Source organism: Triticum aestivum, chromosome 4A (assembly GCF_018294505.1).
Source record: "Triticum aestivum cultivar Chinese Spring chromosome 4A, IWGSC CS RefSeq v2.1, whole genome shotgun sequence".
Classification (NCBI taxonomy): Eukaryota; Viridiplantae; Streptophyta; class Magnoliopsida; order Poales; family Poaceae; genus Triticum; species Triticum aestivum.
Window position 1 is genome coordinate 303,906,532 of NC_057803.1, and position 13,815 is coordinate 303,920,346.

Below are 13,815 nucleotides of genomic sequence, written 5' to 3' on the forward strand. Positions count from 1 at the left end.
TCTCCGATGGTGTTTGTTGAGTTGGCATAGATCGAGATTAGGATTCGTCACTCCGTGTATTGGAGAGGTATCTATGGGCCCTCTCGGTAATGCACATCACTATAAGCCTTGCAAGCAATGTGACTAATGGGTTAGTTACGAGATTTGGCATTACGGAATGACTAAAGAGACTTGTCGGTAACGAGATTGAACTAGGTATTGAGATACCAGCAATCAAATCTCGGGCAAGTAACATACCGATGACAAAGGGAACAACGTATGTTGTTATGCGGTTTGACCGATAAAGATCTGTGTAGAATATGTAGGAACCAATACGACCATCAAGGTTCCGCTATTGGTTATTGACCATAGATGATTCTCGGTCATGTCTACAGTTCTCAAACCCATAGGGTCCACACGCTTAATGTTCGATGACGATCGGTATTATGAGTTTATGTGTTCTGATGTACCGAAGGTAGTTCGGAGTCCTAGATATGATCACGGACATGACGAGGAGTCTCGGAATGGTCAAGACATAAAGTTCGATATATTGGAAGCCTGTGTTTGGACATTGGAATGTTTCCGGGTGAGTTCGGGTATATACAGGAATACCGGGAGGTTACCGGAACCCCTCGGGAAGTATATGGGCCTTATTGGGCCGTAGTGGGAGAGAGGAGAAGGGATCCTAGGAGGGGGCGCCCCCCAAGCCCAATCCAAATTGGGTGGGGGGCCGAACCCCCTTTCCTTCCCCCTCTCTCCCCCTTCCTTCCTCTCCTAATCCAACTAGGGAAGGGGGGGAATCATACTCCCGGTGGGAGTAGGACTCCCTTGGGCGCGCCATAGAGGGTCGACCCCTCCCCCTCCTCCACTCCTTTATATACGGGGGAGGGGGCACCCCATAGACACACAAGTTGACAATTGTCTTAGCCATGTGCGGTGCCCCCCTCCACCATAATCCACATCAGTCATATCGTAGCGGTGCTTAGGCGAAGCCCTGTTCCGGTAGCTTCATCATCACCGTCATCACACTGTCTTGCTGACGAAACTCTCCCTCGACACTCAGCTAGATCCAGAGTTTGTGGGACGTCACCGAGCTGAACGTGTGCAGATCGCGGAGGTGCCATGCCTTCGGTGCTAGGATCGGTCGGATCCTGAAGACGTTCAACTACATCAACCGCGTTGTCATAACGCTTCCACTTACAGTCTACGAGGGTACGACCGGCGAGGGGCGTTGCGGTGGTGGCCGGCGCCGGAGACCCCGGCGAGCTCCTCCTCCAAGCTTCGATGACGACGACTCCGACGATCTCTTCTTCTCTGATGATCCTCAGGGATCGTGAAGCTACAGTGCCCGGATCCGATCCAGATCTGAAATCGGAGACGGTTGACTTTTTCCCCTACAAACCCTAAATATTTGCAATCTTTGGCCTGTCATAACTCTCTCATCGTAGATCCGATTCGTGCGTGTAGCATATCAAAACGTTCATCTCGACGAGTACATCATTTCATCTCATTGAATCATTTTCATTTGAGCTCATCTTGATGCCCGAAATGCTGTTGGAAGAGGGCTATGTGATGAATTTGGCAGATCTGTTTTAGCAAATAGCCTTTTGGCATTTTTTCCATGATTAATGTGTGCATGCTATGATCCTGAGCTCTACATGGGTTTTGTTAAATGCCATGCCATCTTTACAGAGGTGCTTGCCATGTATTTTTGTGATATTCGTGGTGACTAGCACATGCTTGCAAAGTAGCGTAATCGGTAATGCTGATTTCAGGGACTTAGAATTTCACTAAGTCCTTGTCCTGGTTTTGTTGTTATGCCATAGGTTCATGTTGTTTTCTAGTGATCCGTGCCTATTTTGAGGATTATCAGTAATGATGTTTTGTTAACATTGTGGTGCTCTATCCATCCATGTATTTGTTTGCATTTATGGAGCACCCTAGCTTGAGTCAATCGAGCTCTACTTCTGCTATAAAATGATCCTGGCAGATTGTTGACATGTTTAGCAATTTCGCCGAGGATGTTGCTATCTATCCGTGCATGCTATGATGTTGTTCTTGCCATGTATAGCTTCTATGCCATGTCTTCTTCATGTGTGTACGCTTAGTTTGTCATGACATGCTCTGTAGTGAGTGCATCGAGCTCGTAAACATGCCTACTCATTAACTGATTTGCATGCTCCAGTTTTTCACTAAGTTTGAATCTGTTTATGTTTTTGCCATGTTCACGTGCTTGCAATTGTATTTTCTGATCCCTTTTGGCTCAAGGTCACTAAGGGACGTTTGTTAAGTGCTTTGAGTGTATTCATTCCATTCCTTGCTTTGCCATGTTAAGTTCATGTAGCTTGTAGTTTTCATGCTCTAAAGTGTTCTTCCTGATGATAAATTCCAGACTTGTGTTAATTTCACTAAGTCTGAAACCTGTTATCATTTGCACTTTTGCCATGCTTGTTTGAACCTGTTAATGGATGAATTAGCTGTAGCTCAGTGTTCATCTTTTGTCAAGCATCATGATTGGATACCTGTGATGTATTTTGTTGTCATGTTTGAGTGCTGTAGCATATTTATCTTGATGCATTTAGATGGCTACTTGCTGATTATCGCAGACCGGTGCTATATTTGTTTTGCTTGCCATTTCCAAACCATGCATCCGATTCCGGTGATCTTTATATCGATTTCAACCGAAATCACCTCACCTTTCCAGCGGCATTGTTGGATTTCCAAGTTGAGGTCAGGTTCATTCATTCCTTGTCAAATCATGCATATGCATCACATATCGCATTTCGCATATCATACCATGTTTGCATCATGTTGTTTGAGCATTGCACATGGTTGATTGTGCTCCTTTCGCTTGTTGTTCTTGTTTGGGTAGAGCCGGGAGACGAGTTCGTGAACGAGGAGCCTGTTGAGTTTGCTTACGAGGATCAAGTTAACTCTGACAACTTTGCAGGCAAGATGACCATACCCTCGAAATCAGTTCTATCTTTGCTTGCTAGATGCTCGCTCTTTTGCTATGCCTATGCTACGATGCCTACCACTTCCTTATCATGCCTCCCATATTGACATGTCAAACCTCTAACCCACCATGTCCTAGCAAACTATTGTTTGGCTATGTTACCGCTTTGCTCAGCCCCTCTTATAGCGTTGCTAGTTGCAGGTGAAGATTGGAGATCATTCCTTGTTGGAACATTGTTTATTGTTGGGATATCACAATATTATCTTGTTATTTTAATGCATCTATATACTTTGTAAAGGGTGGAAGGCTCGGCCTTTTGCCTAGTGTTTTGTTCCACTCTTGCCACCTTAGTTTCCGTCATATCGGTGTTATGTTCCCGGATTTTTGCGTTCCTTACGCGGTTGGGTTATAATGGGAACCCCTTGACAGTTCGCCTTGAATAAAACTCGTCCAGCAATGCCCAACCTTGGTTTTACCATTTGCCACCTAGCCTCTTTTTCCCTTGGGTTTCCGGAGCCCAAGGGTCATCTTTATTTAAACCCCCCCTGGGCCAGTGCTCCTCTGAGTGTTGGTCCAACCGAGTAGAGTGCGGGGCCACCTTGGGGCAACTTGAGGGTTGGTTTTACTCGTAGGATGTCTCATCTGAGTGTGCCCTGAGAACAAGATATGTGCAGCTCCTATCGGGATTTGTCGGCACATTCGGGCGGTGTTGCTGGACTTGTTTTACCATTGTCGAGGATGTCATGTAACCGGGATGCCGAGTCTGATCGGATTGTCTTGGGAGAAGGAATATCCTTCGTTGACCGTGAGAGCTTGTGATGGGCTAAGTTGGGACTCCCATGCAGGGATTTGAACTTTTGAAAGCTGTGCCCGCGGTTATGGGCAGATGGGAATTTGTTAATGTCCGGTTCTAGATAACATGAAACTTAACTTAATTAAAATGAAGCAACTGCGTGTGTTACCATGATGGTCTATTCTCGGCGGAGTCCGGGAAGTGAACACGGTGTTGGAGTAATGCTTGTCGGAGGTTGTTTTAGGATCACTTCTTGATCATAGTTGTTTGACCGTGCTTTGGCCTTCTCTTCTCGCTCTCTTTTGCGAATAGGTTAGCCACCATATATGCTAGTCGCTTGTTGCAGCTCCACATCATACCTTGTCTTACCTATAAGCTTAAATAGTCTTGATCGCGAGGGTGCGAGATTGCTGAGTCCCCGTGACTCACAGTTTACTTCCAAACCGGATGCAGGGACCGATGATAGCGTTCCAGACGATGCGCTTGAGCTCAAGTGGGAGTTCGATGAAGACTCTCGTCGTTACTATGTGTCTTTCCCAGATGATCAGTAGTGGTGCCCAGTTGGGGCGACCGGGGACTTTGTCGCATGTGGGGGTTGATCTTTATTTTGGTACCGTAGTCGGACCATGAGTGTATTGGATGATTGTAATGCTATTCATGTATTTGTGTGACGTGGCGAGTGTAAGCCAACTATGTATCATTTCCCCTTTTATCTATTTACATGGGTTGTTGTGAAGATTACCTTACTTGCGACATTGCTTTCAATGCGGTTATGCCTCTAAGTCGTGCTTCGACACGTAGGAGATATAGCCGCATCGAGGGCATTACAAAGACTGACGCTGACGGTAATATTACTGTCTATAAGGTTTTTGACAAGTTCAAGGAGTTGACTACAATGAGAACTTCTCACCCGTAGCGATGCTTAAATCCGTCCGAATCATGTTAGCAATTGCCGCATTTTATGATCATGAAATTTGGCAAATTGTGTCAAAACTGCATTCCTTAATGTATATCTTAAAGAAGAGTTGTATATGATGCAACCAGAAGGTTTTGTCGATCCAAAAGGTGCTAACAAAGTGTGCAAGTTCCAGCGATCCATTTATGGACTAGTGCAAGCTTCTTGGAGTTGGAATATACGCTTTGATAGTGTGATCAAAGCATATGGTTTTATACAGACTTTCAGAGAAGCCTATATTTACAAGAAAGTGAGTGGGAGCTTTGTAGCATTTTTGATATGATATGTGGATGACATAGTGCTAATCGGAAATGATACTGAATTTCTGAATAGCATAAAAGGATACTTGAATAAGAATTTTTCAATGAAAGACCTCGGTGAAGCTACTTATATATTGGGAATCAAGATCTATAGAGATAGATCAAGACGCTTAATTGGACTTTCACAAAGCACATACCTTGATGAAGTTTTGAAAATCCAAAATGAATCAAGCAAAGAAAGGGTTGTTGCCTGTGTTACAAGGTGTGAAGTTGAGTCAGACTCAATGCCCGACCACTTCAGAAGATAGAGAGAAAATGAAAGTCATTCCCTATGCTTCAGCCATAGGTTTTATCATGTATGCAATGTTGTGTACCAGACCTGATATGTGCTTTGCTATTAGTTTAGCAGGGATGTACCAAAGTAATCCAGGAGTGGATCACTTGACAGCGGTCAAGAACATCCTGAAATACCTGAAAAGGACTAAAGATATGTTTCTCGTTTATGGAGGTGACAAAGAGCTCGTCTTAAACGGTTACGTCGATGCAAGCTTTGACACTGATCCGGATGACTCTAAGTCACAAATCGGATATGTATTTTTTTAAATGGTGGAGCTGTCAGTTGGTGAAGGTCCAAGCAGAGCGTCGTGGCAGGATCTACATGTGAAGCGGAGTACATAGCTTCTTCGGAAGCAGCAAATGAAGGAGTATGGATGAAGGAGTTCATATCCAATCTAGGTGTCATACCAAGTGCATTGGGTCCAATGAAAATCTTTTGTGACAATACTGGTGCAATTACCTTGGCAAAGGAATCCAGATTTCACAAGAGAACCAAGCACATCAAGAGACGCTTCAATTCCATCCGCGATCAAGTTAAGGAGGGACACATAGAGATTTGCAAGATACATACGGATCTGAATGTTGCAGACCTATTGACTAAGCCTCTCTCACGAGCAAAACATGATCAACACCAAGACTCCATGGGTGTTAGAATCATTACAATGTAATCTAGATTATTGACTCTAGTGCAAGTGGGAGACTGAAGGAAATATGCCCTAGAGGCAATAATAAAGTTGTTATTTATATTTCCTTATATCATGATAAATGTTTATTATTCATGCTAGAATTGTATTAACCGGAAACTTAGTACATGTGTGAATACATATACAAACAGAGTGTCACTAGTATGCCTCTACTTGACTAGCTCGTTAATCAAAGATGGTTAAGTTTCCTAGCCATGGACAAAGAGTTGTCATTTGATGAATGGGGTCACATCATTAGAGAATGATGTGATTGACTTGGCCCATCCGTTAGCTGAGCACGATGATCGTCTAGTTTACTGTTATTGCTTTCTCCATAACTTATACATGTTCCTAGGACTATGAGATTATGCAACTCCCGAATACCGGAGGAACACTTAGTGTTCTATCAAATGTCATAACGTAACTGGGTGACTATAAAGATGCTATACAGGTGTCTCCGATGGTCTTTGTTGAGTTGGCATAGATCAAGATTAGGATTCGTCACTCCGTGTATCAGAGAGGTATCTTTGGGCCCTCTCGGTAATGAACATCACTATAAGCCTTGCAAGCAATGTGACTAATGGGTTAGTTACAGGATGTTGCATTACGGAACGAGTAAAGAGACTTGCCGGTAACGAGATTGAACTAGGTATTGAGATACCGATGATCGAATCTCGGGCAAGTAACATACCGATGACAAAGGGAACAACATATGTTGTTATGCGGTTTGACCGATAAAGATCTCCGTAGAATATGTAGGAACCAATATGAGCATCCAGGTTCCGCTATTGGTTATTGACAAGAGATGAGTCTCGGTCATGTCTACATAGTTCTCGAACCTGTAGGGTCCGCACGCTTAACGTACGGGCACGATCGGTATTATGATTTTATGTGTTTTGATGTATCGAAGGTAGTTCGGAGTCCCGGATATGATCACAGACATGATGAGGAGTCTCGGAATGGTCGAGACATAAAGATCAATATATTGGAAGCCTATGTTTGGACATCGAAATGGTTCCGGGTGAGTTCGGGTATATACCGGAGTACCGGGAGGTTAGCGGAACCCTCGGGAAGTATATGGGCCTTATTGGGCCATAGCGGGAGAGAGGAGAAGGGAGCCTAGGAGGGTGCACCCCCCAAGCCCAATCCGAATTGGGTGCCGCCCTTTCCTTCCCCCTCTCTCCCCTTCCTTCCTCCCCTAATCCAACTAGGGAAGGGGGGAATCCTACTCCCGGTGGGAGTAGACTCCCTTGGGCGCACCATAGAGGGTCGGCCCCTCCCCCTCCTCCACTCCTTTATATACGGGGGAGGGGGCACCCCATAGACACACAAGTTGACAATTGTCTTAGCCGTGTGTGGTGCCCCCTCCACCATAATCCACCTCGGTCATATCATAGTGGTGCTTAGGCGAAGCCCTGTGCCGGTAGCTTCATCATCACCGTCATCACGCCGTCGTGCTGACGAAACTCTCCCTCGACACTCAGCTGGATCTACAGTTCATGAGACGTCACCGAGCTGAACGTGTGCAAATCACGGAGGTGCAATGCCTTTGGTGCTAGGATTGGTCGGATCATGAAGACGTTCGACTACATCAACCGCGTTGTCATAATGCTTCCGCGTACGGTCTACGAGGGTACGTGGACAACACTCTTCCCCTCTCGTTGATATGCATCACCTAGATAGATCTTGTGTGTGCGTCCGATTTTGTTTTGAAATTACTGCATTCCCCAACACTCCCCATCTGACTCAGTCCACTGATAGGCCTGCTTCGCCATCCAGGCAGCCTCAGGAGTGATGTTCTTCTCTAACCCGCTCACAACGTCCTCGCCAGGCTTGTTTAAGATCCTCTTGTCGTGCTGGCGACTCTCCTTCTGAGCAACATGGGCCTTGTACTGTCCCTTGGCCTGGATGCAGAACAGCGCCTTCATCTTCGCCTTGAGCTTCATAGCCCAAGATGACTCAGTAGATGGAGGTGAATACCCTGCATAACTATCCTCAGCCTCCTCCTCCTCAAACTCCTCCTCATCAACGTCCATGCGAGCAGCTTCGGCCTCAGCCCGGGTAGTGGTGTTAGCCCACTTGCTCTTGATGTGACACACCAAGACCGATGCGCCAGGTGTCTTCCAGTTATTCGCCGACGTTGGCATGTCATTCGCTTGCATGTTGCATCTTGCCATATCATCAGGTGCATTGCATCATCATGTTTTAAAAACTTGCATTCGTCCGGGTTCTCCGAGTTCTCTATGTTGTCCGTTCTGAGCCCAACCACACTTGCACGCGCCCGCGGCATTCCCGAAATAGTATTTTATAAGTGGCAGGAAAATGTTCTCGGATTGGGTTGAAAGTTGGTGTGTGGTCTTATTACAGTGTAGATAGACCGCCTGTCAAGTTTCATCGCATTTGGAGTTCGTTTGGTAGCCCAACCGTTAAACTATAGTGGCATTATAGCCGTTCTAACGTCGGACGTTTTCGGTTTCCGGAAACAGTCACCGGGTCTCTCTCTTCTCTTCTCTCAGTCCAAGGCTTTCTGCACAGCCCACTGCCTATCGATAGGCCCAACCTAACCTCTCTCGTCAGCCCACGGACCTCCCCTCGCACGCGTCCGAAAGTTGCCCCGAACCCGACCCGGACAATCGTTACCGTTGTGTCCGGATCATCCCCAAACATCTACAAAACGTCTCCGTTTTCTTATTTGGGCTCCCTAGCCTATTTTTCTCGACTGTCCAATTACGATTTAAGGAACGGATTAGACCCTATCCAAATCCACTCGGTATTTATAACTAGACCAAACCCTATAATCTTGGATTATGTCCCATCCATCCCATCCCGACGCCGCCGCCACTTCTCTTGTTCTCAGCGCCGAACCAACCAACCAGCCTCCATCTTGCCCGATCCAAAAATCCTCTCGGCCTCCATCCAGCGCCTCATACCCCCCTCCCGTGCCTTGATCGAGGATGGATCGAGAGCAGCGACGTCAGGCCCCGAGCAACACCGCGCCATGGCCCCCGCCGTCAGGCCGCAGCTCCTGCCCGCGGAGCCCCTCATCCCCGTGCCCCTGTTTCGCTCGGACCCCGTGACCATGAGGAGGCTGTGCGAGCGGCACTCCTGCACCTCGTAACCATCACCTGCCCGCCGGAGTCCCCTGTCCACCGTATCTCTTTGCTCCCTTCCCCTGAACCTTCTCTGAACCTCTCTCTCTTTTCTTCAGTCAACATCAGCAGTCGCTGCATTCTCTCGCCGGTGAGCCCAGGGGATGAGCCGCGCGCCCCTGCCTCCTGCCCCACGCCCGGATCCGCCGACGCGTCGTCCTGGAGCCCCACGTCCAAGTCCCGCGCCCCCACGACCTCGCTGCAGCTCGGCGCCGCCACAAGTCCTCGTCGTCAACGACCTCTGCTTGAATACAACAGAACGAGCGCCTACCTGCGTTGACAGACCAGCCTCGGCTCGTCCATGGCCGCGCTACGCCATGGCCTTGTAGCTCCCTTCCATCGCGGTCGGCCCCGTTCGCCTCCACGCCGTCCCCGTCGCCATGTCCGACCGCGGGAGTCACCACTGCATCCCCTGCTTCACGACAAGGCGCGCCCCTCGTTGACTTGATCCAGCGCCTGAGTGGGCCAGCCTGCCAGCGCCCGAGGCCCAGATGCACCCCTGCCGGCCTGCCACTGTTACACCGACTGGGCCTCGGCGCAGGGTGAGCAGCCCCCCCAGCGTCCTCTGTTATTTTTTTCCCGCCGATTGGGCCAACCTATTTCAGCCCATTGTATTTTTTTATGCGCTGCAAATTTTGCCATTTAACCAGAGACTGCCTGTTTTACAGAAAACCCCTCATAGTTCATGCATATAATAACTTAATAACTAAGCATCACATGTAAAAAATTAATATATGAAACTTTCTTAGAATTTTGTCTAGTTTCATAATTTGCCATTTTCATCTATGTTTAAAATGCGGTTTGATTAAATTTGCCTCTATGCCATGTTAAAATGCTTTAATTCAAAACTAAATAACCATAGCTCAGATTTAAATAATCTTTATATGTAAATGGGGAAGAAAAATGCCTAGTTTCACATGGTGGCATCAGTTTGCATGTTTAACAACTCTAAAATATGGTTTAGGGCAGAACAGTACCAAACCTAATATATGCATATGAGGATTTTCCGGAATTGTTGTTCGTTGTTTCCGACCTCATTTAAACTTGCCTAGATAGGTAGTTTTCATTTGTTTCACCCTCTTGCCATGTTTAACAACATTTAATATTGTTGGGTACATAAACAAGATCAAACTAAATAAGTCATGTGGGGTTTCGTCAATATGCAACGGAGTTGCATGTTGAGCTCCACTTAATTTGTAGGATTGTTTGTGCATTTTGCCATGCCATGCCTCATTAAACCGGACATGCATCATAATTGTTTGCGCATCGTGCCATGCTTATGTGATGGTTGTTTACTATGTTGTTTGCTCCTTTCTGGTGTTGCTTCTTCGGGTTGGTTCCGGTAACGTTGCATTTGTGAGGATCCGTTGACTACGTCCGTTTGTCTTCTTCGTGGACTCGTTCTTCTTCCTTGCGGGATTTCAGGCAAGATGACCATACCCTCGAAATCACTTCTATGTTTGCTTGCTAGATGCTCACTCTTTTGCTATGCCTATGCTATGATACCTACCACTTGCTTATCATGCATCCCATATTGCCATGTCAAACCTCTAACCCACCTTGTCCTAGCAAACCGTTGTTTGGCTATGTTACCGCTTTGCTCAGCCCTTCTTATAGCACTGATAGTTGCAGGTGAAGATTGAAGTTTGTTCCTTGTTGGAACATGGAGATGTTGTTCCTTGTTGGAACATGTTTAATTGTTGGGATATCACAATATCTCTTATTTAATTAATGCATCTATATACTTCGTAAAGGGTGGAAGGCTCGGCCTTATGCCTAGTGTTTTGTTCCACTCTTTCCGCCCTAGTTTCCATCATATCGGTGTTATGTTCCCGGATTTTGCGTTCCTTACGCAGTTGGGTTATAATGGGAACCCCTTGACAGTTCACTTTGAATAAAACTCCACCAGCAAGGCCCAACCTTGGTTTTACCATTCGCCACCTAGCCTATTTTTCCCTTGGGTTAGGCCAGCACAAGGGTCATCTTTATTTTAACCCCCCCGGGCCAGTGCTTGTCAAAGTGTTGGTCCAAAATGGGCAGCCTGCGGGGCCACCTCGGGGAAACTTGAGGGCTGGTTTTACTCGTAGCTTGACCTATCTGGTGTTGCCTTGAGAACGAGATATGTGTAGCTCCCATCAGGATGTCGGCGCATCGGGCGGCTTTGCTGGGCTTGTTTTACCATTGTCGAGGATGTCTTGTAACCGGGATTCCGAGTCTGATCGGGTCTTCCCGCTAGAAGAAATATCCTTCGTTGACCGTGAGAGCTTGTGATGGGCTAAGTTGGGACACCCCTGTAGGGATTTGAACTTTCGAAAGTCGTGCCCATGGTTATGGGCAGATGGGAATTTGTTAATGTCCGGTTGTAGAAAACCTGAAGTTGACCTTTATTAAAATACATCAACCGCGTGTGTAACCGTGATGGTCTCTTTCCGGCGGAGTCCGGGAAGTGAACACGGTGTTGGAGTTATGCTTGACGTAGGTTGTTCTAGGATCACTTCTTTAGCATAGTTGTTCGACCATGTTTTTGCCTTCTCTTCTCGCTCTTTTTGCGTATGTTAGCCACCATATATGCTAGTCGCTTGCTGCAGCTCCATGTCATACTTTTACCTTACCTATAAGCTTAAATAGTCTTGATCGCATGAGTGTGAGATTGCTGAGTCCCTGTGACTCACATATACTTCCAAAAACCAGTTTGCAGGTGCCGATGTTACCGAGAAGATGACGCAACCGAGATCAAGGAGGAGCTCGATGAAGATCTTGTCCTTGGTGTTGTTTTATTCTAGTTGATCAGTAGTGGAGCCCAGTCGGGTCGATCGGGGATCTGTGTAGCTTTTGGGGTAGTCTTCTTTTATTTTGGCTCCGTAGTCGGGCCTTGATTGTATTTGGTTGATGTAATGCTTTATTCATGTAATTGTGTGAAGTGGCGATTGTAAGCCAACTATGTATCTCTTTCCCTTTATGTATTACATGGGTTGTTTGCAAAGATTACCTCACTTGCGACATTGCTTTCAATGCGGTTATGCCTCTAAGTCGTGCTTCGACACGTGAGAGATATAGCCGCATCGAGGGCGTTACAAGTTGGTAATCAGAGCCTTCCCCGACCTTAGGAGCCCCCTGCTTGATCGAATCGCTGGCGTTATTGAGTCTAGAAATGTTTTGAGTCATTTAGGAATTATATATCGGAGAGTTAGGAATTCTTTTTACTCCCAGTCCCTTCGTCGCTCTGGTGAGGCATCCTGACGTAGAGTTTTGACTCTTCTCTTCTCAAATTTCACTAATTTTTTTAGGATTACGCGGGTATCTTGGAATCGTTCCGATGGTTTTTTGACGAGAACATTGTTCTTGGTGCCTCCTGTCATTTAGGGGTTGTGGCAGTGTCCCGGGGAGTTGAGATCCGAGGTGTTGTCGTCACAATTTTATCGTTGCAGTTCTGGAATACATGAGTTTAGTTTCGCCGACATCAAAAATCTCTTTTATGCAGTTGTTGGTGAGATAACCTCGACGCCACCCAGTACTGGGGCGGGAGTTCGGGAGTATTGCCATAACTCGTATAACGGATGCTTTTCGAAGGTTGAGGTAGATGATTTCCGAAGGTTTCTTGGTTATGTGTTGAAGGATGGATACAGCTAGATGTAGGATTTGCTAGTTTTGGGTGAGATATTATGCTTCCCCTGTATCCCCAACACCTGATTGCATAACCGGAAAGTTTCGGGAGTTTATAAGTGGGAATTCAAGTAGCTCCTAGGATTTTTTTTCGACAGATGTATGATACAAAATTGGGGTTCGACGTCTAGTGGTCCGCTTATCCATGGTTGGCTTTACAGTGGTCTCGTTGTGTATTAAGGAGTCCTTGGCTATGCCGACTAGGGGACGCTTCGTATGTCATGTGCACTGCCTTGTACATGATGGTGCTGTACGATCGAGCCCGTGTAGGCCCCACCACGAAAACTTTGGACGAAATCTCTATCATATGTTTGTTCCGGCTTATTCTGCAAGCCAATCCTTTGTTTTGTTTTGAGTTGTGGTATTCGGGTTGCTTCAGAGACAAATGTGGATTCCATCCCTTTCCTAAGCAGTGTTCTCATATTTTTATGTGAATACTAATCCTTATTGATCATCAAGATTGTTTTGTCAATCCTTTTTAACCGGCGTGCTTCTCTTCAAGTGGATCCGATCACTTCAACACTCGCAAGATCAATTATCAGTTCTTCTCAACGGTGTTTGTTTCACCCGTCTCCAAGTTGCCTTTGTTTTTCCCGCACACCCACCCTTTTTCCTCAAGGACTAAGATTTCTTTATCAAGTATCCTTTTATTCTTGTGAAGTCTCTCCATTCTTTTCCGTCAATGTTCTTACCCGGTGATTTTCATGAAGATCCTAACGGAACCTCAAGTACTTCTTTACCCATTCTAATTCTTCTCCAGTGGTTTAAATTCAAGCTTTCAGTGTTGATCATATTCTTTTCCGTATTTCAATGTTTTCTCATGCCGGTGTACCTCATAATCATTCATTTCTTGCTATTCATTTGTTCCGGTGCCCTGAAGATATCTTAGAAGGCTCGTCTTGTCATCCAAGATCCGTTCAACCTATTTCGAGGTTATTATCCCATTCAAGCCATTTAATTCAACCTGTGCAAATCTCTCCTTCAAATCGTTCAACAGTGTATCTTTTGAGTGGACCCTAACCCACAGGTCTTTCTCCAGAA